At 43.8% G+C, this 6,236-nt stretch overlaps 1 non-coding gene across 1 annotated transcript; it reads left to right on the top strand.

The window, feature by feature from the left end:
* The first annotated feature begins 3,903 nt into the window (after window positions 1–3,903).
* On the top strand, window positions 3,904–3,976 carry TRNAK-UUU (transfer RNA lysine (anticodon UUU)). Its single transcript has one exon. It is a non-coding gene; the product is annotated as a tRNA-Lys (tRNA).
* The last annotated feature ends 2,260 nt before the right edge of the window (window positions 3,977–6,236 follow it).

The following is a 6,236-nucleotide window of genomic DNA, read 5'->3' on the forward strand; positions in this document are numbered from 1 at the left end:
CATCACTCAACAGCCACCAGGGGGAGCTCCTCTCTGCTCCTTCCTGCCCTGTGATGGGCTCCTGGGCCCTGGGATCTTCCACCATAGCTAGGTTTGCAATCCCTCCATTCACCACTGGCTCCAAACTTCCCAGCAAAAAAGAGTTGTTCTGACCCATGATGCCTGAGAATCCCTGAGACAGTTTCTAGGGTCAGGAATCCTGTCTTTCCATTTATTCATGATGAAATATATAATAAATGCATTAGCTCTGAAACTGCCATAATTTTAGTTGTTATTTCTAATCACTGTGTTATTGGTCATTTATTTCTATATTTACAGACTTGTGGAAGATGCTATTCCTTTTGTTTTTCAGATATTTCAATTACTTTTTCCAATTCTTTCTTCTCTTATGATGTAGATCTCCTGATCTTCCAATTTAGTGCACATGAAATTCATCTTGTTCTCCAAAATATCAAAGAATTCTTTGTTTGATAGGAACAAAATAATTAGGTCTGAATCTTTGTGTGTTGTGAGTTGGGGCTCCAAAACACAGCTAATGAGAAAGAAAAACACTATGTATGCACATTTCATGAAACAGACAAGATACTAGCAATTCTGAAATGAATATAAAATCATATTTTATTTCACTGTGAACACAATTTTGTGGCTAACCTTCAAAAATTATTAAAGAAATTTTGTCTTCCTGCTCTTCCTCTTTAATTCCCTCTTTTGCTCTTGCAATTCCTTCTGCTTCTTATAAGAAAGCAGTCAGAAACCACAAGAATGCCACGGGGTTACGAAAGTTAATCTGGGGGATGTAATCAATAAAGTTGTAAAGATTTTGTAGGGTATCCGATGGACACGTGTCCCATTAGGGAAACCACCTCAGGGATGATGTAGATGCCTGATCACGGCACTGTACACCTGAAGCTGAAGCTGAACAATAATGAATGTCAACTACAAGTTTATATATATATATATATATATATATATATATATATATATATACACATATATATATATATATATATGTATACGTACATACTTACAAGAAGCGGAGTACAGCATTAGGAATAGAGACGGTGGAAATGTAATGGCTCTGTGCGATGTCAGAGGGGTAGTGGATGGGGGAGGGGGGTTCACACAGTGTGAGGGATAGAAATGATGAACGTCTAAGTATTACTTTGTCTTGTGCACCTGAAACTAATGTTAATTAATTAATTAATTAATTATTTTAAAAAAGACTATTCAGAGAAAGAAGAGTTTTAAAGTTCTCCAGGAGGGTCATACAAACTTGTTCAGACACAGCGTAATTTTCATTTCTGATTATGAGTTTCCTTATTTTTTTCTAAATGGTGTTGAGAGGAATCTCACACTTTTACAGTGACATCGTGACCTTTCTTCTCAAACACTGCAGGTGAATTGAAGCTACTCCACATTATTGATGACTTCTTGGAGCTGCCACCCCAAGGCTAGCAGTGCAGCTCCATGTGTGGGCACCCGCAGCTCTGGTCACTTGACTGCTGCTACTGGAGACAGTTTCCAGCACTGAGTCAGTGGGAGACCCTTGTCCCTTCAAACACTCATATATGACTCTGTGATTTCCCACTGGGTTTACTGTTGGAGGGAGGAGTGCCCACCACCTTTCCACAACGGAGATAGAAAGGGGTTTCCCTGGGGTGGAAGAAACAGTTCATGGGCTTGGGGTAAGGTTTGGGATAAACTAGATTGCTGGGGGCCCGGATGGGGAGAAAACACGTATGTCATCATTCAACTCTCAGCCATTCCCGAGAAGAAACTTAGAACTGAGGTCAGCAGAGACAAGGGGGAGCTGACTTGGTGACAGGCATCAACCTCCCTCCCTCAGGGTCTCAGTCACCTTTCAGCCATTGGTCTGTGTGAGGTCCCAGCATCTGCCTCTTTCAAGACCTCCCACAGGGGACATCAGAGTGACACTGGGGCAGGAAGACAGAGGAAGCTGATTTGCATGAAGCACTTTTGACTCCTCATGGGTCTGGGAGGCATGAAAAGGCCCAAGGACACCACACTCTAGCCAGGAGGCTGAGGAGGCCACGTCCTGTGAGTGTCCCCACCATGGCCTGGACGGTGCTTCTGCTTGGGCTCCTCGCTTATGGCTCAGGTGATGAGAAGGGACTCTGCATCTTGGGGGCACATAAATTCAGAGTCTCAGGGAGACCCTTGTCTCCCATAATAATACTTGTGTCTCTTCTGTCTGTTCTAGGTGTGGATTCTCAGACTGTGGTGACCCAGGAGCCCTCACTGTCAGTGTCTCCAGGAGGGACAGTCACACTCACCTGTGGCCTTAGCTCTGGGTCAGTCTCTAGTGGTAACTACCCCGGCTGGTACCAGCAGACTCCAGGCCGGGCTCCACGCATGCTTATCTATAACACAAACAGCCGCCCCTCTGGGGTTCCCAGTCGCTTCTCTGGATCCATCTCAGGGAACAAAGCCGCCCTCACCATCACGGGGGCCCAGCCTGAGGACGAGGCTGACTATTACTGTGCTCTGTATATGGGTAGTAGTATTCACACAGTGATATAAACCCATGGGGAAGTGCAACCAAAACCTCCACATATGCACAGAATGGCTCAACCTTAGAGGCAGAAGGAAATAGTGAGGGTAGAAATAGTCAACACACCACGGGGAGGGGCCTCCATGGCCCCGTTCGTCCAGTGGTTCATCACCATGTGCCTCCTCCAGTCTCTCCCCGGGCGTGTCCATCTCTCCTGTGTGACTCCTGAGAGGCGGGGCTTCCTCTCTCCCTCTCTGCCTGTAATTGGGGGGGTGGGGCTCAGCTCCAAATAGGACAACCAACAGTGAGACTCAGAGGGCCCGCTGCTAGCTCTAAGGTTCTTCTTGTTCAAAGACCATTACCAGATATACTCTTATTCATTGATTTGTCCCTGCAGACCACATGGATATTTCATTTTCATTGAAATGGAACAATGACCTCAAGGCTTGTTAGAAATGCAATTCTTCAAACTCAACCTACTGAGTCAGAAACTTTTGTTGGTGTGCCAGCTTCTGTGTTTGCCAAGCTCGCCTGGAGCTTTTTATGAACATTAAAGTTTGAGAAGTTCTTCTACATCTATTATTATGAAATTTTTCCTGAGAATTTCTGTTTAAAATTCAATCAGGTTAACATTCCAAGATACAATCTCTCCCATTCAAAAATCCAGAAAGACTCAGAAAGAAACTTAAAATCTTAACCCATCGCTGAAAACTATAACTTGATTTCAAACTATAACTATCGTGTTTCCCCGAAAATAAGACCTAGCTGGAAAATCAGCTCTAATGCATCTTTGGGAGCAAAAATTAACATAAGACCCGGTCTTATTTTACTACAAGACCGAGTATAATATAATATAATAAATATAATATAATACCGGGTCTTATATTGATTTTTGCTCCAAAAGCCACATTGAGCTGATTGTCCAGCTAGGTCTTATTTCGGAGCGAAACGGTAGAAGTTGGGAGGAGTTTCCACAAGCTTAGGTTTTCCACGAATGTATTCTGTGGTTCACATGAGGCTTTGCGCTATTAGAGTCATCTTATTTAGAATTGGCTTCCAGGAACCCTCGTACCATCCCCTGAGCTGAGTTCCCTGGTGCCAGGACAGGAGATACAGACTGCAGGTTGCGTCACTGCATGAGTGACCCCTAAGGGGGAGAAGTGAGTGTGGATTCTGGTTTGCTTGATTTCTCTCCTCTATAAAAATCTGATTAGAAAAATTTTATTTTGAGGCCAAAGTACATTTATAAATAAATTACATACAGTATGTTAAAGATATGTGTATATGTAAACATTACAGAAATATATGTATATTTTATTACAGAATCATATATCTAATATTGCAAAATTGGATTCCTGGATTGGCTCTAGGAGCAGACAAGGATAATGAGAACCCAGATAGCTCAGTCGGTAGAGCACCAGACTTTTAATCTGAGGGTCCATGGTTCAAGTCCCTGTTCGGGCATTCAGCTTTGGGGCCGCCAGTTATTTCAGTTGGTTAGAGCGCGGTGCTCTTAACAACAAGGTCGCCATTTCGATCCCCACATGGGCCACTGTGAGCTGCGCCCTCCACAACGAGATTGAAACAACTACTTGACTTGAAGCTGATGGGTCCTGGAAAAACACATTAAAAAAAAAAAAAAGAAAAGAAAAATAAAAGGATATTATAGGGACATTTATAAAATCCTAATAGAAGCTGGAGTTTAGTTGATAGTGTTACACAAAGGTTCAGTTCTTAGTTTTAAATATCACCATGTTTTTCAAATATTTAATGTTAGAAGAATATGGGTGCAAGTTATATAAAATATTTCTGTACGAACTGTTCAAATATTCTGTAAATGTAAAAATATTAAAATTTACGACTTTAAACACACACACACACACACACACACACACACACACACACACAAATATGCTTGATTCCCTCCCCTGAGGATAAGGGCCCAAACAATATTTTTTGTAAAGTATGAGGCACCACAACAGCTGATAAAAAATTTCAAAGTCAACCCATGATCATGTGCTGTATTTTTATTTTCATCTCCTCTAAAGAAACAAATATTTAGAGAACATTATCTTTACCTGCCATTTACCTGCTGGATGGTCATAAAAATCATCTCCCCAAAATCAGATAAGCACAATCTCTCATCAGTCCCATCACTGGGGTAAACCATTAAGAACAGGTATCGGGGGGATTTACGGTTTGAATCAGTATGAAGGGTCCCATTCTTTCCAGATCCTCTGTGTTATAAATAAAGAATCCTGGATGTAATACAACAAAAAGCACAATTAGACTCTAAAAGTGAAAGGAAGGCAAACTTCCTACATACTCAGAACTGGATGAACAAAACTGCAGTCATATCCTTGGGTGCTTTTTACCTTTCTGCAGACAGGGCAAAATGGGGCAAGAACATTGAACCCTGACACACCTAAGGTACCAACAAAATAGATGATTGATAGATAGATAGATAGATAGATAGATAGATAGATAGATAGATAGATACATAGATAGATAGATAGATAGATAGATAGATAGATAGACAGATAGATAGATAGACAGATAGATGATAAAGAAAGAAAGAAGGAAAGAAAGAGAAAAGAAGGAAGGATGGATGGATGGAAGGAAAGAAAGAAGGAAGGAAGGAAGGAAAGAAAGAAGGAAGGAAGGAAGGAAAGAAGGAAGGAAAGAAAGAAAGATGGAAGGAAGGAAGGAAGAAAAGAGGGACAAAAGGAAGAAAGGAAGTGCAGAAAGAGAGAGAGAGAGGAAAAAAAGAGGGAAAGAGGAAGGGAGGGGGGGGAGAGAGGGAGAGAGGGAAAGAAACAGAGAGAGAGAGAGAGAGAGAGAGAGAGAGAGAGAAAGGAAGGAAGGAAGGAAGGAAGGAAGGAAGGAAGGAAGGAAGGAAGGAAGGAAGGAAGGAAGGAAAGAAGGCTCTAACAAAACCCTATCCCACTGGACAAAGAACATGAAACAGATATCTAATCTAATCAGATACAATCTTTTTGACAACACCCGCCCCCACCCCACATGCTAATCACCTAACTGCACCCTCATCCAGGGGTTTCAGCCTTGCTGAGCAGGGACCTGGTCTCCTTTTGTCCCAGCAGAAGCAGGCAGCACCCTGTGGCTCACCTGGGCGAGTGTCAGTGGTTCAATGGATATCTCAGCCTTCATCCCACCAGACACTCAACAAGCCTGAGTCACCAGGGCTACTCTGGGCTGGTTAGCACTGCAGTTATTCCATCCATGATCCAGACCCCACCTGGGCGCTCAACTTGAACCCCATCCCTCAGCAATGACACTGAATGACATGGTAGGTACAAGGCAGAGCGAGTTTGCACTCCTGCGCCCCCTGCAGGTGACTGTGGGGCCAAGTGAGAGCGGAGTCTTGCCCCCCCTCACCTGGCATTAACAGCACTGAATAAAGGATGGGAGGCAGGGGAGCTCCTGCTGCAGTTGTCCCCTCCCTTCCCCGGTGTCAGTGAGGACAAAGGGCCCAATGGAGAGCTGAGCGCCCACACTCACTGCAGCCCAGCAGCTCCACAAGCCCTGGGCTTCCCTCTCTGAAGTCAGCAGGGCCCAGCAGGGGGCTTATTTCACACCCCCACTTGAGGGGATTCAGCTGTTGTAATTCACTCCCCACTTTCCCCCAGGCAGGAGTCAGCAGCACAGAGCAGTGGGAGTCAGTGCTAAACCTTTGCTGGGGCCAGCGAGAGCTGAATATACACCC

This window comes from Rhinolophus ferrumequinum, chromosome 25 (assembly GCF_004115265.2).
Source record: "Rhinolophus ferrumequinum isolate MPI-CBG mRhiFer1 chromosome 25, mRhiFer1_v1.p, whole genome shotgun sequence".
Taxonomy (NCBI): domain Eukaryota; kingdom Metazoa; phylum Chordata; class Mammalia; order Chiroptera; family Rhinolophidae; genus Rhinolophus; species Rhinolophus ferrumequinum.